At 43.1% G+C, this 26,054-nt stretch overlaps 1 protein-coding gene and 1 non-coding gene across 2 annotated transcripts in view; both read right to left on the bottom strand.

The window, feature by feature from the left end:
• LOC109032981 (irregular chiasm C-roughest protein) overlaps window positions 1-26,054 on the bottom strand; it is a 511,490-nt gene that overhangs the window by 446,608 nt on the left and 38,828 nt on the right. The window lies entirely within an intron of this gene.
• Window positions 15,540-15,612, bottom strand: TRNAR-UCG (transfer RNA arginine (anticodon UCG)). Its single transcript has one exon. It is a non-coding gene; the product is annotated as a tRNA-Arg (tRNA).

The following is a 26,054-nucleotide window of genomic DNA, read 5'->3' as shown; positions in this document are numbered from 1 at the left end:
TTGGATTTCACCTCCCCCCCCCTCCACCGGCCCCCAGAATAATGAGTTCAAGGGGGGGGGGGGAGGGTAGGCGTGGACGGGAAACCGGACGATTTTTGGCACGGCCGGGCGGGCCGGTAATGAGACCGGTCACTCGCGGACGGTTCAAGTCGAATATTCAATTTTATCTGCCGGGAAATTAGCTGCGATCGTAGCTTTGCCAGCTTACACGAAAAAATTCAATTTACTTGATTGGGATTTTGAAGAGGTCGAGGGAAAATTGCTGGAATGAAATTGGGGATGGAAAAATTCGAGTGAGACATTTTTCAAAGGATGAAAGAAAAGCTTCATTGCATGATTGTCATCAGCAAATTACTTCAAATCAAAATTGTAAAATTACCTCAACATGTATTACATAAATCTGCATGCAATCAGCGTGCAAGAACATGGGTGGAAAAGCGAACGAAAAGCGACATGCAACACTAGTTGAACAGGGATGTGCGCATCCAGTTGCTGTAATGAAAAACGCCTTCAATTTTTAGCATATGCAATACGGACGACCGTCGAGCTGGAATAGTTGTATCAAGCCGTTATTATGAATTCTGCATCGTTCCGTTCGTTCGTTCGTTTCGTTCGTTCGCTCGTTGGTTAAAGCCAAGGAAGATTTGCGGAAACTTTGAACAATCATTTTTTCAAGCTCACGTTTTTTTCTTAGAAAGTCGACCATTCATCAGATGAGAAAAATTCAAAACGAAAAAAGTATTTTAATTTAATCATTCTTTTTGTTTCACTCCGTTTTTTACAAAGGCAGAAGCTACATTTCTCCTTGAGGTCCAGTTACAGGATCAAATTGAGCCATTAAATTGGGCCTCTCATTGGTCGTATCCTCACCTCAGGTTTTTTTCCACCAATCAGAGCTTCAGTTTGATGGCTCAATTTGATCGTGTAACTGAACCTTTAGCTCAGCAGACATATGCCAGGCTGAGCTATAGAAAATCTAGTGAACAATTGCTGCAGTGAACCTTTTTGAATTTCCCAACTTGTAATATAAAAGTCCACTAGAAATCCTAATCTTTTACGCCGCAGCTCATATTTCGATCTTAGCCACCACGTGGCATCATCCGCATTAGATCATCCGTTCGCGCGAGCTACGAGCGCGGGTCAATTTGGGCTCAGATTCAAATGCAAAAACGCGATTACGCCGCGCGTTAACTGGGCCCATTCAAATTCACTCGAACCCGCCGAGGCCGAAAATTGCCCCGCGATAAAATACACCCCCCCCCCTCGCCCCCTATCGCTACCCCCCACCGGGAGCCGCGCACCGGACAACGAGTACTCGCGGTGTATCGGTCAGATTAGGATCTGCGATCGTTGACGTCTTGACTAATGACTTTCCTCGTATTCGTCGACAATCCTGCCGCGCTAAGGAAAAACGCCGTATGAGCATTTCAGGGTTGCCAAATTTCCTTCGATAAAATGTTCATTTTTGAGGAAAGTTATGAATATTTTCTCTTTAAATTTTCAGAATCTTTAGGTAAAATTGTGAAATAAATGATCTGAAGAATTGGGAGGAAAATATTCACAAATTTACCGAGAAATTCGCGTTTTATGGAAGAAAATTTGGCAACGTCTGAAGGTTCACACGGCGTTTTTCCTTAGCACGGCAGAATCGGACCTGGACCGCTGTTCAAACATTTTCGAGCGAAAAGAAGAAGGAATGGATGCTAGGGAAAGAAGCAATTATGGCCTGTCGCCCGGGTTCGTACCAGATTTGCGCCCAACACCCAATTATTGTCGCCCGAAATTCGAAACCGAACACGGGTCCAACGGCCGGGGCTATCGCCGAGTCCGGCCCGTTTATTTATTATTTATCGAAAACCAGTTTCTGAGATCTGTGTTGCGTCCCGAGTAACGTATCGTGAGAGGGAATACTGCAAAAATATAGACTAGGGTCCAGAGCTCGTAACAGTTTTGGCGAGAAAAATCAAGAACTTTCGGGAATGCGTCAAAGACTGAATAACATTATAGTGCCCTTAAATCAAGCATTTGCAAATACATGTTTAAACTGTTGGCCTTAATTTTCTCCTATTTACACCGGAAAAGAAAAAATTTAAGATGTACAAAGTTAAGTAATTGGTGGCCGGGGGGGGGGGGGGGGAGGAGATTCTCAGCTGCCACTCCTTCAAATCTCTCCTCAAACAGAGGCTACCCTCAAGATCCCTATATACTAATCTAGGACGAAGGATAGAATACCTTTCAAAATTCTCGAAACAACTGTCCTGCTGCCAATGTACTCGTATAATTCGAAAACCGTCATTGAGCAGTGATCGTTCGTCTAACACTAGAATTTGGCCAATCTGTATTTAGGTTGTTTTTCTCTGGCACCGAGATTTTTTTCAGTTTTAATCGTGCGAATTAAGTACGAAGTTGTCCTGCCTCAAGAGATAGGAAAATAGTTGTAAGGATTTTCTCTCACCAAATAGATCTATCCAGCGCATACCTAACATCCATAATGAAGCCGTCAAAAATATTACCGATTCCATCCTCCGTCACCCATCTCTGTGTTTTTATCCGTGGAATGCGTGGTTAGTTTGCATGATAATCCTAGGACGGGACGTCGCCTATTTAATCGATATTGGCTCTCGGTAGCGTATGTCATTAAAACTCGGACGTGTTTTTCTAAATCCCAGCAATCGGATTTTGTTCCTATTTGACAAAATTCTTCAACCTTGTCAAAAATGCGAAACTTACTCGAATAATGATACGTCAGTGAATACTACCAGTGTTGCCTTCTTTGTTTTGAGATTGTTGAGCTGCTCTCTATGCAAAGATATACGTTTCAGAAATTTTGATGTAAAAAGATATCTCATTCCTCAAAATATTCCAATATCAGATATTTTGAGACACACTGAATCCTCTTCATAAGTATCACGTAACTCTGAATAGATCCATTTCCTCTCTCTAAGAAAACATATTCCTAAACCGCCCCTCCCCCAAAAATTACACACTTTTTTTAAAGTTGGATCTTTTCATAACGCTAAACCTTAATTTCCTCCTCGCCACGCATCTTAAAGCAGAATAACGGCGGGCTGATTGTTGAAATTGATAGACAAAGTAATAAATAAAGAAGACATGGGGAGTATGGAGCGCTCCTATTGGTTGAAATGGTTGGCTCCTATACACTAAGGGGGAAAATGATGGACCAACTATAGGGTCTCTCGTGGGTTACAGTTAGTCTATTATCTACCCGCTTCCACCAATAGGATCCCCTCATATCCCTTTTGTCCTCTTTGTCTATGGCTTTTTCTATCAATTTCAACAATCATCCCGCAGACCTCCCTAATAAGTGGGATACGGGGTCGGCGTCAGTAACACGAGTTGCTTATATACCAAGAACTTTGGTACTTAACTAAAGTGCGGTTCCTTTGACCGACATCTTTGGTTTCCCATTTAAAAACCGAAGTTTTTTTCTCCGTGTAGATGAACACACTCGTCCGTAGTCGCCCGACAATTTTTTCTTCGGCCCAGCCCACCGAACCGACATCGCCGGAGCCCGACTCATCCGTTTAGTGAGCGCGCTATCAGACGAATTTGAATTCTATCACAATTTGAATAATTCCGCCCGGGAATTTGTTTTCGGTCAGGCTCTTTTCGCACGTCTTAATTGAGATGACAGGCAGCAGTCAATCGACGCAGCGGCATTCCGATCCCGGCCCCGCTTCAAATTAACCAATTTTTATTCTAGATCAAATAGATAATTTCGCGCTTGCTGCCCTCCAGCCAGCGGTTTCGCGCTCGCGTGATTAAGCTTTGTTCTGCTTTCCGAGTTTTTTCTTTTCCTTTTTTTTCTTTTCTTTTTCGCGCGGATGGTACTGAGATTGAGACTGGTCATAACTCACCTCGCTTGGGCAGAAACGATCAAGGCGGACAAATTTTTAGATGAGCCTCTCCCCCCCCCCCCCCCCCCTTCTTCTCCCTTGCCCAAATGTAAGACACAGAGAAGAGATTTGTTGCCTCGAATTTAATCAATTTACTCTTGATCTCCTGTAACCTAAAAGGCATTAAGATAATAAATGTCCAAAAATACTAGCGATTTTTCTTTTTTTTTCAAAGGCAAAATTTTTCGAAGACCCGCAGTAACGGTTCTCGGTGAATCGTCATGATTTTCGTTTAGCAAGCGTGTAGTTTAGCAAGTGAGAGAACGATACTCGTTTTGTAAAAATGACCCCGAAGCAAACTGCTCAACAAGAGAATCACCTACCATCCGAGAACGAAGCCGTGTTATTGCCAGTGGCAAACATTTTGAGCTTAACGCTCAAAGCATAGCTTTTGCGTAGCTCTTATTCGTTCTTTCCACGCAGCCAGTGATCCCTCGAAAAGCCTAATTCTGTTTTTTTTTTTTTGTTTTTTTTTTTGTTTTTTGTGCAAAAGAGGAAGAAGAATAAGAGATAGAAGCGAAAGAAGATGATTATGAATACCTTTAATTTTGAATTCTCAAATCCTGGTATTAGTAAATACGCGGAGCATAATGTACGAGCATGGTGGTGATATTCAGTTAAAAAATCGGATTTAAATGTCAATAAAACGAAGATCGCCGTTCCCGTATCGATTTTCATTTTATATCGCCATTAAAACGCGCACTCAATCTATTCGGCACAAAAAAATAATAATTGCGTCCATCTATTTAATAACAATAAAAAACCCTAATGCTTAGGCCTCCACGATCGCGGCATAAAAAACTCGTTTTTGTCCCGGATCCATCAGGTTACAGTCAGAATAGTGTCCACTTATTTTAACAAAATCGGAAAACATAGTTTTTGATGGGATCGAAATCGGACGGACGGAAGTAACGACAACCATAAGCGGGCACCCGTCAATAAAGCCACTCCGCAAAATCGACGCTGCATTTCACCGAAAATAATAAAAGTCCGTAAAATAGATCATTTATATTTATGGTGTGATTGGAGCGCCACTAAAATTTAATTCCGGTGTTTCGTGAAGAGAGGGAGAAACGAATCGTGAAATACTAACCGGACTCCAAGACACTTTTGTCGCTTCCAGCTCATTGTAACTCCCGTCTAAAAAAATCGGTCTACGCTCGAAGCGGTCGCACTGCGCTGCCGTAAGGATAAACACCATATGAGGTCCCAGACGTTGCCTAATTTATTCTGATAAAAATCCAATTTTCTCGCAAAGCCATGTATTTACTTCTTTGATTTTCCTTCCAGAATTTTACCCCCGATTTAATTTAAGGTATCTGAAAACTCCAGAGAAAAATATTCATGACTTTGCTCTGAAATACACATTTCGTCTGAAGAATTTTGGCAACGTTGGAATGTCCATAGGACTTTTTTTCTCGGTACAAGCTTCTCCAACTTTATAGCCCCTGGACCACCGGTCAAGATGTTACGATGATGGGAAAAAAATGGTATCGAATATAAGGTGTCGAGGGTTGGGCGTGATTGATCGAGGAGTGAGGAGCTGTGTTTGTGATCTTTACTGTTGTAAACGGATCAAAAATGGTCCTCAGCGCCGATGACTACCAAAATTCAACTGCTCGATCGAATAAAAATGGGCGATAAAAACCGGGCCTGATATTTTCAATTAAGCGCGATGAAATTTACGCCGATGGCGGTGGGAGTTACGGGCGATTTTGTTCCCATCTTCCTTTCCGATGGCAACTCCCGGATTGAGTCGGATTTTTGAGCTGCTATCTTCTGCCTTTTTTGGTTTTTAAGAGGTTCATCCAACTTCGTATATCATAAAAGTCAATTTTTACGAACCTCAGTGCACTGCACTCCCCAAATCACAGCTACTTACTAGTTCTGTTACGAAAACATCTTGCGTCTAACTTTTCACTAAATGCGCCGTAATATATAAGCAAAAAGTCAATTTGGCCCCTAAAAAATCTTCAATGGCGCCTAAAAATCGGGCTTGATGCGCCACATGGCTCCTAAAACTCAAAAAAGAGTTTCGAACACTGACGTGACAGATTTTTTTCTCTGTGAGTATTACACGCTTTAAAATTGGCAACATCTCCAAAACGCATACGATACTACACCATCTTATCAGCGTCGGATGGGCTGACTGACTGAGGCACCTTTGAAAAGACGGTTTAATTTTAAATTAGAGCTCTGCGGCGGGGGCAGGGACGGAGCCCTGACAGACGGAAATTCTGGCGGAGAGAGGCAGGCAGCACTGCTCATTATGACGAACATCAAGTTTTCTTCTGGGGCGCGGAGGAGCCGAAACAAAAGTCTCGAACTGATGACGCCTCCCGCGATGGGAGTCGGGGGACCGCAAAGCGAGGTGGCAATTTTAACACCCGCTCCTCAAAGAAGTTAGCGGTTTGCGCCAAATGAGAGGCTTCCAAAACGGGCGCATACGGGCGCGAGGACGGGAGAACGCTCCCGGCGCAACGGCCTGGCAACTACAGGGTGACGTCGAGAACTTCCCGCGACGGAATACACGTGCAAATGCCTCGATTTTGACGTCGGGTTCCGCAATTCGCCGAACTAATCTGCCGAGAATCTTCGGTGATCTGTCGAAAATTTTCAAATGAAGTAGAAGTTATTGAGCTCTGATAAGGCGTATCTTTCATGAAAGACTATGCTACCGTGTGAGAATACGTGAGGTTTTGAGAAAACGGACCCGTGAACGCTTGAGCGGAAAATTTTATTGGGAGAATTCTCACTTCTTAGTCAAACTATATTATCTATCTTTCCAAAAACTCTTACGAATGGTTCAGTTGATTGGATACAGACGAATTCCATCTTCGGCAATGTAAAAATTTCTCATCGTTCCTTTTCTGCGTCTCATCTCTGAGGGGATCCTATAAAATACATGAACCCATCAGAAATGAATTCTAATTGTCTTCTCATCTTAATTCACAATAAGGGACTCCGGAGTAGACTTTCCCCTACTAATTGAGGGGTTGCAAAAGCTGAATTCCATTTCATGGATGCGACCACACATACTTGATGGCTCTCCGTGTTGCATACCGAAGCGGTGAAGGCGAGTAGACTTTCCTTGCCGTGAATGCGATGTGCCGCCGTGTGCCGCATCCTAAACACAAGGGATGGACTGCCCGACTGCAGTCTCATTGTCAACGTTTAATCAATTTCAGGATCTCCGTCACAGGAGGGTAAAAATATTAAAACGGCTTTCGAGACTTAAGAACTCAACTACTTCAGAGGCATTAGCACTACACCTACCCAACTATTTCTGAGGAAAATGCAGTAAGTAACATGCAGTGAGTAACATGCAATGAGTAACAGTGTTTGAAAATATCGAAATATCAGTTACTGAATCGATAACTTTGTGAAATTTAACCCTGAGACTGATCTCAAAGGACGTCACGCCACTGTACAATTCCACAAGAAAATCATCCAGAGGTGGACTCTAAGAATGGATGGGAGAGTGGGAGAACACACTGTGAACTTTCGTCTAATTTGTCACCACTTTGGTGTCTGGGGCTGCGGGTGGGAGCGCGGGTGGCTCGGCGAGGAAGTGGGTAGCCGGCAAAGGCGAGGGTGCAAAGGTGCGCTGAATGAGAAGTGGCGTTGTAAATCGTTCGCCAGCCGAATCTAGCGCCGTTTTCGCACTTCGCCGGACGCGGTTGCGAAATTTTCGAAGGATCGAAACCTAGAGGCACGAGGCACTCATTGTTGGTCAAGATTGAACCAAAATCAGCGAAACTGCATTTCACGTCCTGTGAGGCTTCTCTGGATTATAATATTGTTATACTGCTCGCAAAAGCTCAAGTCAGAATGCTGCTCGGTTTGCTGTTGAAATGGGTAACACATCAGAGGAAATTAGGCGACGTCCGTTGCAGTTGGGTTGATTTTGGTTTTTTACGTCCAAATAAAAAATAAACATTCAATAAGCATCATGCATCCATAATGCGTGGGAAAAAATGAACACTGGAAAAAAAACACATTGGATCTAGAGTCCAGACTCTTAAAAACATCGACAAGAAAAAATACTCTTGATTCAATCACATTTAAGCTTAAATCAAGAACCAACCCTCTTAATTTGAGCAGATTTCCTTTTGATTTAAGCTTAAATCTGATTGAATCGAGAGTATTTTTTCGTGTCAATGTTTTCAAGAGTCAGCACTCTAGATCCAATGTGCTTTTTTTCCAGTGAATGATGCAGAGTGCCTGCAGAATTTAGGGAATTCATTCCTGATTTGTTCAAGTCTTTCCAAAATAGAATGAAAAGAAAAGGAAGAGAATGATGAAGAAGCAGAAGAAGAGGAATAAGACAAAAAGAATAGGAAGAAGAAGAAGAAGAATAGGAAGAAGAAGAATAAGAGGAGGAAGATAAAATAAGAAGAAGAAAAAGAGGAAAGAAGAAGACGAAGAAGAAGAAGAAAAATAAAAAGAGGAAGAAGAAAGAATAAGAGGAAGAAGAAGAGGAAGAAGAAGAAGAAAAATAAGAAGAATAAACAATTTTTCTAAATAAATGTTTGCCTCCGTAGACTTAGGTCCTTTCCCCAAGAACAGTCCCATTAAATTAAAAAAAAAATAATAATTAAACTTCAGTTTTAGACGCTTTCATCTCAATGTGAGCTCGGAATATTTGTAGAATATCGCACAATTTGCTAACAACGAGGATGAGCTAGGGCACGTGGCACGGTTGGAACTTTACGAGGTGGAACCCTTTCAGGTGGCGCGATTCGCGACTTGGGATGTTTTCAACCGGAAAAACTCCCATTCTCAGACGGCAAACTTGTAGCTGTAGCCGCGGCTTCCCGGAAGCAGCGAATCCTTTTTGCAGTGCCATGAGTTACTTTACTGCAAAATTTACGGGAAGATATTATTTGTGGGGCGAAAGAACTTTCAAGGCAAATCCACGACCGTGCAGCCACGAATTCCGCGAGGAAGCACACGGAGTGAATCCAAAATTATTTTTAGCACTAATTCTAGTAGTGGAATTTCAGTTGTACACTCGTGGTTTGGAATGCATTACAGAAAATTTGCGGGTTCGTAAGATGATACATTTCATTCTGAAGTAAGAACGTTCATATTACAAAAGGTACAAGGAAAGTGCAAAGATAGCCAGAATTCCAATCCGTTAAAGGAAAGGACTACGTCGAAACGATCGAATCTGCTAAAATATTCGCGTTTAAAAGGATTAAATTTTGCTTTTATTTTTGGCTCATTTATAAGAAACTCGAGTTAGATCCCCCTGAAAAATCGTATTCCATTGAAGGAAATTTGGCAACGTCTGAAAGTTAATACGGCGTTCTTCCTTAGCACGGAAGCATAAAACTTCATGCACAGATACGCCCTTACGCCAGTGAAGCGACCAGAGGCGGACCCAGCAATTTGACAACACTGGCAATCCTCCATTTAAACAGGTGTTAAATAATCGATTCTTGTCGGAGTACCTGGCCCCTTCAAGAATCGATATATTTCCATAGGTTTAAATGGAGAAAAACAGTGTTGTCAATTAGCTGGATTCGTCGATGGAAGCGACGATATGAAACCGGGTCGCGTTTGGAGCCCCCTGCCTTTACTAATCAATTTCATTAAGGTTTTGCCGGAGGTTACGAGTGCACGGGCGTGAGATCCCGGGGCGGGTAGGGGAGGGGGGAGGAAGGGGGTAGAATTTCTCGGCATCAAAAGACGCCGGCGAAAATTGGACGTGATGAAAGGGCCGTTATCTCAGCAACACTCGCTCTCACTCCGTCCATCGCTCACGGTGGGGTACGCTGGGATGGGGCACGGCAAGGGGTACCTGACCACCCCAACGGCTCCGATGTCCCCGCCGTTTTCCGTCCCTGCCAAATGGACTTCATTTTGCGATAGAAAGCTCGGATAAAAGCACATATCTGCAGAGAAAAACTAATGACACTTCTGGACTACATTGTCTGATGAAGGACCACAAATTGCGGCTCTTCCAAAAAGGCATCTCCTTGCAGAGGGAATATGGAGGTACAACTGGACTATTTTTAGTTTATCCATAAAACCACTCATTTGCAAAGGAAACTGATGCCATTGATGTTGATAGTGAATAGGAAATATATCTCATAAGTGATGGATCCTCATTGTTGTGCGTATTCCAATATGTTGTTTCTAAAATTAGCGAAAAAAACCTCGGTTCCTAAATGCAAAATGTAGTCCAAACGTCGCGAGAAAGCACGTCGATGATAAGACTCATAAACCACGAGTCGCCCGGATTTTAAATTTCTACTTTCGTTGGCCCCCTGTAAATATTGACGGAAATGTACTGATTTGACGTCATTTCTGTTTTTAATTTTGAGAGACTTTGAAATGCGGACGAGCATATTGAATGCGCGAATGAAGCTTTAAATGACTGTCAGTAATTCCCCACAGAAGTGACGTCATTTTAAGACCATCATAGTCCATGATTGCTCTTACTGTTAGTCATACGTCACAACGGATATATAATACTTGGCACGTATCCAGCAATACTCATTGGAAACATGTAAAGAGGTTATGCGATTGTCATGGTCCGATTTGGCACAATCGATTGTATCGGGTTGGATTCGACCCAGAGGCGGATCCAGCAATTTGGCAACACCGGATTTCCTCCATTTAAACATATGAAAATAATCGATTCTTGTTGGAGCACCTGGCACCTCCCAGAATCGATACATTTCTTCAGGTTTAAATGGAGAAAAGACAATGTTGCCAATTTTCTGGATCCGCCATGCACAACCTCTTTCGACGCTTTCACCGAGTCTTAATCAACACTCATCGATATTTGATATCCGTGTGAGGGATGGAGCCCCGGTTCTGGAGGGCGCACTTCCGGGAGCGGGCGACCGGCAACGCCGCGCCCCCAGCGTCGTGGCCCTTTCGCCGGGTCATCCCTTCGATCCCTTCAATACAAGCCCGCACCCCGCACCCTCCGCTGGCGAAGGATCGGGCCGACTTTCGGCCGATCTTATCTCGCGGTGTGCTCCATCGATCTTCCGGATTTCGCATCGCGCCCCGCAGTCTCGGAAACGCAAATTTGCATACGGAGCCCCCGCTTCAACCCCCTCCCCCCACCACCCACAGCCGCGTCCTTCGCCCTCGACCCTGAGACCGGCAGGGGTTCTTAACCCACGGGGAGGTAGGGTTGACAGATCTAACCTTAAAATTCACATTTTTGGCCATCCGGACGCCTGGCAACGTCCGGTGAAGAGTGGATTGGGAAGCCAATAAGCTGAAGAAACCCTTATTTAGACAGTGTTAGGCAGGAAGGAACCAAGCCACATTAACTATTTCCGAACTTAATTGCACTGGAAAAAAAAAAAGAAAAAAAAAAAAAAAAAAAAAAAAAAAAAAACACATTGGATCTAGAGTCCAGACTCTCGAAAACATTGACAAGAAAAAATACTCTTGATTCAATCGGATTTCTGCTTGAATCAAAACGAAATCCGCTTAAATTAAGAGGCTAGATTCTGATTGAATCAAGAGTACTTTATTTTGTCGATGTTTTTAAGAGTCTGGACTCTAGATCCAATGTGTTTTTTTTCCAATGTAGGTATTTCATTTTTTAACATGAAAACGGCTGTGCGGATTTTTGTGCAAATTTCAGTGAATTTTCTGCACAGTACGAAGAAAATTCCTCAAAATTTTCAAAGGTATACAGTGAAGATCCTCAATTTTCTTATTAGGTAATTATTCTACATCGTTCTCCTCGGTATCGTTAACGGACATTCTTCGAGGGAAACAAATTGAATTGCCCTGTTAAAAATGGCGATAGCTGATGTGGCTTGGTTCCTCTCTTTTGAACGCGGTCTATTTAACAGCTCTCGAAGAGAATAATGGAGGATTTTATAACAGTGTAAGAATAAGTACGATTTTGAAGGATATGAAAATTGACGACATAAGTAACCAAAAATACAGATCCTTTCAAGATTGTTTAAATGGAGTTGCACTGGAAGATGCGAAAGTGAACACAGGAAAATGAATTTTAGGGTTTCATCACGTTATACGGCTCTAAATTCATCCCCCCCCCCCTCCAAAGAAAAGCTTTGTGCTTTCGCATTCCAAGGGCTCATCATTGCAACTCGTTTAAGGATACATACCAGAGGTTTGTTGATTACACTATTGCTTCACTTTCATCCAAAGTTTCCTTGTGCTTGAAGCTTTTTCCCCCTCTTTTGGTCTCATTGCAACCCAGAGACAATTGCAACCATTGGACCTCTATCAGGGGAATTGAACTGTTCGGGAAAAGACTGTAAGTAGACTATGAACGCGGATCTTGGATAATAAAGTTGCAACGGCAAACCGCGGGGGTGGAGGAAGATTATAAAAAGGAAAGGAAAAGTTACTTACGAAGCGGTGGAAGAGGACAGCGTAACAGAAATGTTCTTTACGTACCTAGAACAAACAAGAGAAAAACGCTTGTAAAAATTGGAGAGTGCAGAATGCAGCTGGACGGTAGCAGCTTATAGAGATGGAATTTACGAGTATGTCGAGATCCCGCGAAGTCGGCAGTTCCTTCCGAGTAAATAAACATTAAACGCATGGCTCCACAAAAATATGTGGGAGAAAAATGCGGCCTCGGAGCCGCGAACATGCCACGATCCCGACTTGCGTTCTTACATACATACTCCCGTTCCCTCAGCGTAGGGGTTTCAATTGGCTCTCACTGAGTAGACAAAATTCAGCGGAGTCAGTCCGAAGGCAAATTTCATGACTCCTTTTCGTTTAAATAAGGAGTTTTTGGACCTCTCTAATTTTCCGATAAATTATTAAGAATAATTATTGATGTCACTCGCAATTCGAGCATCGCACTAATCAACTCCTGCACTGGAAAAAAAAAAAAAAAACACATTGGATCTAGAGTCCAGACTCTTGAAAACATTGACAAGAAAAGGACTCTTGATTCAATCAGATTAAAGCTTAAATCAAAAGGAAATCCGCTCAAATTAAGAGGCTTGGTTCTTGATTTAAGCTTAAATCTGATTGAATCAAGAGTATTTTTTCTTGTCGATGTTTTTAAGAGTCTGGACTCTAGATCCAATGTGTTCTTTTTTTCCAGGGTGAGCCGCTCAAATTGCATCCATCGGTTCGAGGCGAGCTGAATTTTTCACTCCCATTTTCAGCGATTCAGATATTAGCTCGAGTCGTAGACATACCAGCATGTTATAGAACTGTAGATATGATTCGTTTCCAGTCGATACCGCAATCTAACGGATCTCCCGTAGAGAAAACAGGATTAAATCATTATATAGCGTAGCCATATAGCCAGACATTCTTTGGGGCGAATTAAGGTGGGGTGTAAAATTCGGGGTTTTCTTTTAGAGATATTTCGGGAAGAGATCAACGAAGGTGTGAAAATACACGATTCGATTCGTTACATTCATAATTTTACCGGAAAAATGCACTTGGACAATTTTGAATGAGTTAACCATCGCAAAAATAATATATCGAAATAAAAAAAAAAAATGATTGAAAAGATTCATTCGGGAAAGCCGGGATTTTCAATTTTTCGCACGTTTTCTTCTAAGTTTTTATCCCCGGTTCGAATTTGTTTTGCAACGCCGGGCTTGACCCCCTCCTCCTTGTAACGCACTGTGACACTGCCTAACCCCCCCTCCCTCCCTCCCTAAGTGCGTTAAGTAAACTTGAACAGCTCCTTAAAATTAAAAGGGCAACGGATTCAATCGAAAATTGAATAGGGCCAACGCGCATAATTCAATGGCGTTAGTGTCATCTTTCTAAGATTCGATCATACTTTCGGCACACTCAAGAGAGCTTATCAGTAAATACATCCAAACCTACAAAGAAAGACCTCAGAAGGCTGCGACTACGCTTAAAAAAACCCGCCAAATAAATCAAAGCCATTTCAATGCCTAGCCTGTGGTTCAAAGAGATTTTCAGCCCGATACCCCTCCCCCTCCCCTCAAGGCTTATCGGCGGCCGGAGCCCCCTCGTCTCCGATCAAATATATCGAGTAAAAAGCGGGTTTCCTGCAGGATTTCCGGGATGGATGCGCGTCCCGTCGCTGGAGCCTGGATGCTGGTCCCTCGTCGCGGCGCGGCGCACAGTGGAAGAAACTATTAGGAGAAGTCGGACATTAAATTTTTAGCTGAAATTTCAAATTGTGATGATTATGTCGTCACACATTCAATTTCAAGGGGTAATTCTGAGAGGAAATTGTATAAAAAAAATCTAATAAATCCGCTTTCAAACTTTCTTGCTTCATATTTTTGATTAAATGACCTTCAAAGTTGCCAGATTTCGTTGGACTTCTACTATTGACTAGGCCCTGTGTGCGGCAGTGGGAAGCTATCTTGGCCCTCTCGCGTAGTCGCCGCTTTCTTGGCCCTGCTTTTAATATCCGGGCTCCGGATTGTAAAGAATTCGCCGACTGAAATACTGTAAGCTGGTATACTCGTCGGTGGATAAAGCGGCTATCGCAGTGGGTATCACGATATGGGTCACAATGTCCCCGAAAACCACTCAAATTTTGTGGCTTCGTCAATATTAGGATTGCCATAATTTCTGGGTCTTGCATTCTCTAACTTTTTTCGGTTTTTCCTGGCTCCTTGACTTTCCCTGATTTTCCCGGAATAATCGCTCGATAATGTATGTCATTTCCAGAAACGTATTAAATATTACACAAGTCCTCTTCCTACTAAAAAAAAAGGCATACTATCATCAAAATCAATGGCCTCTGAACGGTTAGCGAGATTTTTGCTGGGGGAAAAAAAATATCGCGTAGGTACAATGTAATCTTAACTTAAAAGAAGGTCATAATGTAGCAAGCATTTTAAAACGAGTAGTTAATTACGGGTTTGTTTATGTCTCTTTCAAAATAAAGAAAAAACCGGTGAATTTTTAGAGTGTAAAATCATGAAAAGGACTGTCGAGATAAACATCGATTTACACGTTGGAGCAACGAGGCGTCTCATGCTTATGTTGCAGTGGCGCGGCGTGGCGTGCTTAGCGATAAATCGATCGAATTGCCATTTAAACCTATGGAAAAGGATCGATAGACAGGGTATTCGCAACGGACACCTTAATAATCGATTCTTTACCATAGCTTCGAATAGGGACATATCGATAATCGATCATTCACGATTGATTCGCCATGTTATGGTGAATTTTTCCCGCGGGAAGGCTCTTCAGCGACACGCTCCATTCGTTTTGAATGACCTCGACTTTGGGAATAACCATCAAGGTAACGGGGTGGAAAATCATGTTATCCTCTTCGAAAGGGGAGAATTTTATTTGCCTGTCCAGTTGCAGTTAGATGTAAGTCACCGACCGGGCTCTCGTCGCGATAGGTTAAAGGATATCATTTTCCTCAGGAAATGGCAATACGAGCAATGTTGCATCCTGCCATATTTTACTCCTTTGAGAGACGATACGTGGATGTTACGGCACGAAAAGTGGAATTTTTCTCTGCCATGCGTCTCCAAGAGTGCATTTTCTAAAAAAATAAATGCGAAAATTGAAGGTATAATATTTTCTAAAAAAAAAATCAAAATAAAAAAGAGCATATAACTCCCCCGGTGGGATACCTTTGTGTGTATTTACTCCGTTGATAGATGCTTTTGCGCTCGAATTGTTCACTTAAAATAAACGCGACCGTGACAGGACTCGAACCTGCAATCTTCGGATCCGAAGTCCGACGCCTTATCCATTAGGCCACACGGTCAGATGAAGAGCTACGTGCAAATAGAACTAGCTCATTACCAATTCAAAGTCACTCATACTCATTAATGTTGAGGCACACCGCCACACAGTTCAAAATGCCGACATTGGCAATGCAATGGAATGGATGGGAGTGATTGTACTCGTGAATAACGTTGCAAATTTCCAATTACCGTAAAAGTTCACTCATTTTTCCTCACTAAGTTTTTTCATTTTTTATTATTAAGTTTATATTCATCTTCTGAATCCTGCACATGAAATGAGAATATTTGCAATATGATAAATTTAGACTCAAGACTAGGACTAAAGACCTTAACTATCATGATAGGAAAATCGTAAAAGTAATAGCAAAGGGTTTTATTCGAAACAAGAGTACAATCTGAATCCATTATGTGGAATTTTTCGACTTACAAACTTCAACCGTGTCAAAGCGCCGCGCCGCACAGTCAAAAGAGCTAGAGGAAGAAGTCGAACATGAAATTTTTAGCTAAAATTCCAAATTTTCATGTTTATACCGTCACAAATTCAATTTCAAGGGGTGTATCAGAGAGAACATTGCACGACAAAACCAAGGAAACCACTTTTAAACGTTTGTGTTTAATATTTTCGAAAAATATAAGCTTTCAAAGTTTCCGTCCCACTTCTCCTATTGACTAGGTCCAGTGTGCGCCGCGGAAGCTCGCGCGTATCTTACACGAAAAAGTTGAGTTTTTTGAGCCGATTGGGAAAAAGCGGGCGCGGCCGGAAAAAGGCAAGGAGGGCACCTCGTTTTCTCGGCGGGATTACCGGTTGCCGTAATTGATGAAGTCGGCCGAGATTGGTGGCAGTGTTAATGACGTCAGAATCAATTATTTCCAGCTGAAAATCGGTGATTAATGCCTCCCCCTCGCCGAAAACTACTCGCCAACTTCGATGCGCTCCGAGTTCGAGACTAGGGTCCCTTTTTCGCGTGCAAGTTTCCTTCATCGGCCAAAACGGACGGGAAACCAAGGGAAGAAGCAACGTATAATAATGCAGGGATAACACTCGTAATGTCTAGAAGTCTCGTTGTTTACAGCTCGTAAGTCTCAGGTGCTTACTTTATTACTCGAACATAAGAAAAACTGATCTTGATAATGTTGAAAAAGATAAGAAATTAAGCAATTTTCAGGCGGAAATTTGAAGCATGGAGGGGGTTGAGTTAGCTGTGGGATGGAGGAAGAGGGGCAACATTTTAGAATATGTTTTAAAAATCGGTAATGTCGATCGAATTGGTAGGATTTCAGGTCAAACTTTCGGGTTTTGGAAGCAAACTAATTAGGAAGATTAAGATACGCCCAATGAGGTGCCTTTAGCTAACTATGCTCATTTTTGACCATCGAGAAATAAATGCGACTTTTTTTTCCTTCTGCAGCTAATAAATTGATCAAGGGAACAAAGGAGGTTGAAAATTATTCATGGGAGCGAGTTTTCATTTCCCGTCTCATTTTCTATGCCATCGGAAAAGTATCTACTCTTGAAAAATGGCCAAATAAAAATTCTAAAGCTATTGCATCAACATCATTACTGCCCAATTACTCCATTACTCAAAGGAATATTAAGGGATCGGTATGCAACGCATTCTTTAATATTCGAATCCCATTCCTAAAGTAACTCCGGTCAAGTTACCACAGCAAAAACACTCCAAGTCAAACAGTTTAACCTGAGACCAAAGTTCAACCCCTAGAGCGGCACCACCGGGGGAAAGCCTGACGATGACTGACGTCGGGACTTCCTCCGAGGGGGATGAAGGGGTGGAACGGCGGGGGTGTGGCGGCGAAGGGGGCGGGGGGAGCACGCGAAGAAGAGACCGCGTGGTTAAAACAAACCACTCAACTTTCATACCCTGCCGGGGCCGGTCGAGGCGTCTCCCTTCCGTTTCCACCCTCTGATCGGATCGAAGGGGGAGGGGGTGTGCCCTGGCGGGGGGGGGGGGGGGGGGAGAAAAAATGACGCCGAGCTCTGGAATGGAATCATTGCTCCGGAATTATTGAGACGAGCAACGAAAATATTGTTACACTTAATCATACGCATATTGAGCCGGGCTGCGGTCGGGCAGCGTTGCCATGCGGGCGGGAAATAACACAATTAAAGATGCAATACCGTGGGTTTGCTTGATCTAAATGGCAACCTAAGGAGTCTTTGAAGTTGCTTTTGATTCGATGGGATTGGAGTTTTTCCACCGGTGCGATTCCAAGGAATGATAACTAATTAGATCAATACTGATCCTTGAGCCGGTGGGCTTAGGTTACGAGGAAAGGAAGAGACCAGATGTTAATCAACCTATGCTGAGGTCGGTGAATCTGCATTAATTAGCCGAAATTAATTTAATAAATTAATGCATCTACTCCCGCATGCAGTGAAATTATTCTTTACATAAAAGGAGCATGCAAATATTGGTTTTTTTTCGCCGGTTGAATATGAATAGTGAAATAATTAACAATCCACACCGTTGTCACGTTGCTGAGCTATAATTCGATTATCCTTCATCGTCATTGTTGGCATTACATGTAATCAATCGAGAATCTGGGAAAAAGCCGAATGATGTCATAATTGTGAAAACTGCATGGACTGTTCACACATAGATTCTTGTCTCAAACACCAGCACTGAGAAACAAGAATCTTTGATCTTACAAAATAGATGGTGGATTCCACGTTCCCTCTAATTTTCTAGCTGTGATTATAATGATGCTTTTGAAGTAGCGTTTCTACATTTATTTTTCAACAATCTTAAGTATACTCTTCATCGGTCGACCCTGAGGAATCCAATCGATTATTTTCACGACTTATTATCACTCTCAGGCTTTTGGCTTCGACTCTAAAATAAGAGGGAAAAAATTGCACCGCCTTGGCAACATCTCTATGGCGCTTACCAGGTTTTGCATTTCTGCACTTGAGTTATTGAAGTTATTTTGAAATTCGGCAACAGTGGAAAAACTCGCGTACGGAAGGATGACTCGGCGTCTGATTACCGCGTCCTTGCGTCCCCGCCCGGGCCGGAGCGTTGGCCCTTTTTTATTATTCTAATCCGAGGGGATGACGCGACGGCCGCGGCGGGGCGCGCGACGAGATGAGGGGTTGCGAAAAGATGAGATCGGGTCGATAATTTATGACTCGTTGATTGGCTTGTTGACACGCCCGAGTCGCCCGACGGATGCCCTTCACTTCTGCGCTAATTAAACAAACCTGATATCACCTCTCCTGCCGCCGCGACGCATCGCCAATTTCGAAGGTGATCCTTTCTTACGCCTTCAACTTTTTGGATACGCAACACGGGCGTCCATCTACCACGAATAGTTGCATCAAAGCGCTATTCGATGCGTTTGTCGTTGCGGCTAAGGATCGCAAATTTCAAAGATGCCCCCATCCTACGCCTTCAACAATTTAGATATGCAACACGGGCATCCATCTAGCACGAATAGTTGCATCAAAGCACTTTTCGTCACGTTGGTCGTTGCGGCTAAGGATCGCGGATTTCAAAGATGTCCCTTTCTTGCGCCTTAAAATTTTTAGATATGCAACATGGGCATCCATCGAGCACGAATACTTACATCAAAGTTTAGGTTCGTATTTGGTAGTAAGCTTTAAGGAAGAAGATACTAATTTAGAGTACCTACATTTATAGGAAGTGTTGCTAACCAGAGTCGCGCTCTGATAGGGTTATTTTAATTTTAGGCTTAATGACCAGTGTATACAAAAATGATGGAGAGAATGTATTTAAAATATCGAGGGAGAAGAATCATACTGACAGACAAAGTGTAATTCTCGATAAAAATATCTTATCAAAGTTTGTTTGAAACTTAGGTCAAAAGTTAGGATTTAGAAAATCCTCTGTTGAAATTTCCGCGCATTGGAATCCGTGTATTTACGAGTTTCCCGGGGATTTCAACTTAAAGAAGTTTCGGGGGGCGTTTCAAATTTGTGGCCGAATGAATGGTAAAAAGATTGCTTTTGCTATAACGGTTTCGAGTGCGCGGGTGGAAAAGTAAGATGATGGTGAATTAGCTCCCAAAACTCCTTTAACTAGCGGGGTTAAAATCGACGTTTGGGTTTAAGCCTTGAGTTATTTCTCGGAGAAAGGCAATTAGAGGCGTCGCGTCGCACAGTGGAACGTATCTTTGGAAGAAGTCGAATACGAAATTTTTATCAAAAATTGTAAATGGAGATGTTGCATGTGTGAGGAATTTGCGATTTGACTATTGATTCTTACGTAAAAGTTCACGAGAAACACGATGGTGCCGCTGGTTTTCTCTGAAATCAACTCCCAAGCTCAAAAAAAAACTCTCAAGTTGAGGCCAAAATGGAGGGGATATTTGCTATCCTGAAAGTCCACCTCTACATCAAGACAAACTCTCCATGCAAAGATAGGGAGCAAATACATTGATAGGGCTGCCACTTTATTTGGGGACTCTAAAAATGAAAACACGGCAACCCTGCTCATATATTTGCTCCCTATCTTTGCATGGAGAGTTTGTCTTGATGTAGAGGTGGACTCTCAGGTTAGCGTGGGATATCCCCTCCATTTTGGCCACAACTTGAGAGCTGTTTTTCAGCTTGGGAGTTGATTTCAGAGAAAACCAGTGGCAGCAACGTGTGTCTCGGAAACTTTTACATAAGACTCAACAGTCAAATCGCAAATCCCTCACACATGCAACAACTCCATTTTGATGTTTGTCGCGTCACATTTTAAATTATAAAGGGTCCTTCAAGAAGATAATTTTACAGGGAAACTAATGGCACCACATTTAGAACCTGAAAAATTAGTGAAAACGGAGTTATAAGCTTTTAAAGTTTCCAAATTTTGACCGATCTCTCCTTCTGAGTCGAGCCACTGTGCGTCGCGTCGTATGGCGGGCGAGGCAGAAAATAACTGAAGTTCCCGAGATGCAAATTACATCCCGAGATGCAGAGCGTTTCCTAATTGGTAATTATTCGAGATTCCATCCAAACTTCGGCATCGGATACTTCTTTTTAATACGTTCGACTACTCGATTGTTGTTGGTTGCGAGGGTTGCCTCCATGCTCCTGCCGTTAATTTCGTGGAATAAATTATTGAGGAAGACCAAGAATCACTAGAGGCATATCGATAGAAGATGGAGACGTGGTGAGACTAATTATCAATCAAGTTTTCGGTGTTACCCTAAACAAAAAGCCACCGCGAACCTCAGGAATGTGAAATCTTATCGTTCTTGGACTGGAACCATTACCTACATATTGCTATTACTGCTACCATAAATTCACCCATCTCAAACAGCCCTTAATAATGCTGTCGTGCTAAGGAAAAACGCCGTATAAACTTTTAGACGTTGCCAAATTCCCCGTGATAAAACACGATTTTCTTGATACAATTATGAATATTTTTCTTCCGATTTTTCAGATAATTTTGTTCGAAGAAATCTCGCCTAGTGTTCTTGAAAATGTCGAGGAAGAAGAAACGTGACTTTCTACAAAAATAAACATTTTATTGGAGGAAATTTGGGAACTCTTAGATGTTTATACGGCGTTTTTCCTTAGCATGACAGAATTGGACAGGCAGTGGCAAACAAACTTAATTTCTATACGAATATTATCACGAGCAAGGACACGTGTCTATGTTGTGAATCTAAATCTACTCATTATCGCATGTAAATTGAAATAATTAAGACATAAGCCTTGGGAAGTGGGGAAACCCTTCTTTCAACGATCAGTGAATTCGTCATACGAAGCATGTCCAATTTTTAGGGATGCTTGAAAAACATAGGTATATAGAATTATCTAACATCGCATTTCATTGCTCCTTTAAAGAGGTAGAGGTCAGTTGCAGTGGCGTGGCGTGCTTTGCGATATATCGATTGATCGGCTATTCAAACATATGTAAAAGTATCGATAAACAGGGTGTTCGCAGCGAACACCTCAATAATCGATTATTTACCACAGCTTCGAATCGGGAAATATCGATAGATCGCAAAGCACGCCACGCCACTGGTCAGTTGCGAAATACAATTTACGATACTGTACAATTGTAGTTCATAGTAAAACAGTATTACGTATTGTCAGTCCAAACGTTTTGAATGTTTCTCTGAGCTTTTCATTCCCCAGGTTCTATATGTATCATCTAAATTTTGAAAGAGCGTCGTATACTGAGCGAGTCACATTATTCGACGCTTCGTAGGGACATCATACGGACACTGCGGATTCCATACTCGAGCTTTTGAAGGGGAACAACTCGCCTGCCTGGGATTTTGAGGCGGTGTGAAAATCAGAGCAACATTTTTACCGTGTCACCTGGTGCGGGAAAGAAAAAAAAAGGTCCCCTTTTTCGGTGTGGTCACTTGAACGGCTAATTCACTCAACTCCGGGGAGAGGCAGGAAAAAAGAAAAATGGAGAAAGCTTGTCGAAAGTCAGACGCCGGGAAACTGGCGGATAAAGCCACGGTTCCACAGAGCGCGGGCGGTGCGGAATAAACCGCGCCATGTCGATCGCGCAGATTTGAAACTTGCCTGTTGCCCACAAAAGGCGATTTCGAGTCCGCAACATCTGTTCTGATGCGACAGACAAGTTAAAAATAGAAATATATAGTAAAAATAAAAATAAAAATATATAGGTTGATTTCGCGCGGCCGACTTCTCGTCACCGACGCCCTGTGGAAACGCGGCTCGAAAGACGCGGATAATCGGGTCCGGGCGCGGTGCGTGTCAGGGGGCGAGCGAAAAAAAAGGGGAAGAATGGGACACCGGCCCGCCCGGGGGGAGGGCGAAAGGGAGGGGGGCGGTGAAAGGAATGACAAAGAGGCGTAATCATGGATATAATGTGTGTTGAAAACGATGAGTATTGATTCGCCGCCGAGGTCCGTTCGATCGAGAGGCCTCCGCCGCGATGCCGTTTCGTGCAGAAAAAAGGGAATTTGGCGGGAGTCGAGGCGGGAAGTTGAGCGGTTGTACAGGCGGCAACATCGCTACGGTCACGGGAAAAAAAATGCACAAGGGTTGACTGGCTCGGAGGGTGTGAGCGGTCGCGGTGAGTAACCTGCATCGCTGCACAGGTGGATTTTGACAACTTTTTAAGCTACGGAACCTTAGGCGCGTCTGGACGCGGCGTCCTGGACGCCGGCGGAAAATGCTGCTACCGAGTCGAGGGCGAGAAGACGCTCACATTTTAGAGCACGGCACCTTAGGAGCGGAATCCGTGGATTTTTTCCGCTCTGTCCGCCGTCAATTTCTCGAATTTTCGTTGATCGGACAGTATGCTCTGGGCCGCGAAAATGGCTGTACGCGCTTTTTTTTAGGAGGGTGTGGATTCGATCGACAAAAATCGACCGAAAAATAAAAACGTGAATCGATCGACACCAATCGATGGACAAATTACTAAAAAACGGGTGTCGATTCGATCGACAAAAAATGTGGATCGATAGACGAGAAATGATTGACAATTAAAAGGAAAACCGGTATCTAGTCAATCGACATGAATCGATCGAAAAACCAAAACGTGAACCAATCGACGTAATTCGATCGATTCACAACTTGGTCGATCGATTCACGGGTTTGTCGATCAACTCACAGGTTTGTCGATCGACTCATAGGTTTGTCGATCGATTCGCAGGTTTGTCGATCGACTCATAGGTTTGTCGATCGATTCACAGGTTTGTCGATAGACTCACAGGTTTGTCGATCTATCCACGGCTTTTGTCGATTGATTCACGGGTGGGTCGGTCGATCCACGGCTCTTGTCGATCGATTCACGGAATTTTCGATCGATTCGCGGCTTTTGTCGATCAATTCACGGCCTTTGTGATCGATTCGTGGGTTTGTCGAACTAAACACATTCAAAAATCGGTAGGAAAGGCAGCGGACTGAGCGGAATTTCTCGGCGTCTTCGCTCCGATCTGTTCGCGACAGATCGGAGCGTCCTCGATCGGCGTTTTCCGCAGCGTCTCTTCGCCGCTAAGGTGCCGTCCCCGCGCAAAAATCATTAGACAGATTTATCGGCGTCTGGACGCCGCGTCCAGGACGCCGCGTCTAGACGCGCCTAAGGTTCCGTACCTTGAGTGATACGCTATACTGCCGTGCTAAGGAAGAACGCCGTATGAACATTCGAGAGTTGCCAAATTTCCTTCGATAAAATGTTCATTTATGAGGAAAACTATGAACATACTTCCTCAAAATTTTCAGACACTTTAAACCAAATTACAGACAAAATTATCCGAGAAATGGGCAGAAAAATATTCAAAAATGTTCCTGAAAATTAGTAATTGGCCAGAGGAAATTTGGCAACGCCTGAATGCTCATACGGCGTTTTTCCTTAGCACGGCAGTATATTGAGAGGTGCAGGTTCTTGTCGAGTCGAGGGTTGAGCTGTTGTTTACTCAACGAGGTAGAATCGCCGCCGTACAACATGAAACGGACACTTATGAAGACTGATGAGCTGGACTCCGAAAAGAAGTGCTCACCTGCTGTTACTTTATTTACTTTTGTCGCCGATGAGTTTGTTTGCTGCTTTTTTGTGGGGCGTGAAGAGGTTGCTCGACCATACCTGCCTAGAGGCAACTAGTATTTGACCAGGGTGGCATGAAACGTGAGAAAGGAATGAAAGATTGGAAATTTCAGTGAAATATTTCAAGAAATTTCAAGAGGCTTTGAAATAATTCATATTTCCAGGGGCTAGAGTATGCAACCCGCACTCAACGCGCAATAATAGAAGAAAGTCACAATTTTTACATTTTGTGAAACATGAAAAGGAATCGGTATTTTCCAACATCTTTCATAAATTTCTGAGATTTCATGAAATATTTCACCAAGCCAATCTGAGGCTAAAATCAATGAAGTGAAGAGTATTACTGAGGATGCGACATAATATTAAAAATATGAAAATCATAATTTTCCCAGAAAATCAAGTTTAATATTTTTGCCCAATGCTACCGAAATTTCACACGAAAAAAAAAGTAATGAAGAACTTCGAGCCGAACTTAGCTTACAATTAATGTCATGCCATTCCATCCGTTCATCAAACGTTTCTCCCAAATTTGCACTCCCTTACTGTATAAATCAGTAAGAAAGACAAGCTCAAAATTTCCTTTGGAGGGTATTATGCAGTACTCTGCCGTGCTAAGGGAAAACGCCGTATGAACCTTCAGGCGTTGCCAAATTTACTCTGATAAAACAAGAAATTTCTGGTAAATCTAAAAAGATTTTTCTCTCAATTTTTCAGATAATTTTGTTCCCAATTTTGTCTATATTTCCTAAAAATTTCAAGGAAAAATATCCATAACTTTCCTCAAAATTAAACAGTTTATCGAGGGAAATTTGGCAACTCTCGAATGTTCATACGGCGTTTTTCCTCAGCACGGCAGTACTGTTAAACCCTAATATTTTCTCCGGGATCGGACTGAAATTCGAAGAAAGTTGGGAGAAAAGTCAAGATGCAAATTGAAAGGGGTAGCAGTCGAGGAGCTCCGCCACCCCTCACAACCGCCAACTTCCTACACAGCTCATCCGGCGACGACTAGCAATTAGCCTCTGCCTACCCTCCCGAAAAAGTTCATCGACCCCCGAAAAAAAGGCGCTTTCCTCGAAGTTCGGCAACCGCGCGAGGTAGCGTGCGGAGTGCGAAATAAATACGATTAAGGAGACTGAGGCGGCGGGGGGAGGGGAGGGCGCCGCGCCATACGTGCGATTAATGAGAGGGCGAGGGATGCGTCATCGCGCGCGCGGGGCGCACTTGCAGCGGCAGGGACGGAGGGATGAATATCCAGTGTTTTTATACGCCGAAATAATCATCGGACGGATCCGCAGGGACCGGGAACCGGCGAAGACAATCGGTGACGGCGCAGTCAAAATGTTTTCATCCCTCGCAAGGGTGCGCGCGGCGTGGGGTGAGGGGCGAGGGGCGCCCGGACAACTTCACTCCGGTCCCTTCCGATGTGCGCTCTCAGCCGCGGTTGTCGCCCTTCTCCGTGCAGCATCCTAAGTTGATGACGTCATAATCTGTCTTGCCTGATCTCATCATGATCAGGATGCTCAATGGAAATTCACAGTAACGCCTTGTCTCCACAGGACGTTCCGGATTTTCCCAAGTTCGAATCGCAGGAATGAACCTCTGGCTTTTCCTGGTTAAACAACACAATAAAATTTCTTCTTCTCCTTTTAAGTCGTTCACTAGAAAAAAAAACAAACACTTGGATCTAGAGTCCAGACTCTTAAAATATCGACAAGAAAAGTACTCTTGATTCAATCAGAATCTAGCTTAAATCAGACCAGCTTCTTAATTAAGCGGATTTCGTTTGATTCAAGCAAATATCCGATTGAATCAGAGTATTTTATTTGTCGATGTTTTAAGAGTCTGAACTCTAGATCCAATGCGTTTTTTTTCCAGTGTTCCTGGGACTCCACAGTGACTCTTAGTTGGTACTGTGATTATTATTGACTAACTCAATATTTTTTCCAACCTCGGAA

The sequence above is a fragment of the Bemisia tabaci genome, chromosome 7 (genome assembly GCF_918797505.1).
Source record: "Bemisia tabaci chromosome 7, PGI_BMITA_v3".
Taxonomy (NCBI): domain Eukaryota; kingdom Metazoa; phylum Arthropoda; class Insecta; order Hemiptera; family Aleyrodidae; genus Bemisia; species Bemisia tabaci.
This window is presented reverse-complemented; position numbering and strand designations above follow the sequence as displayed.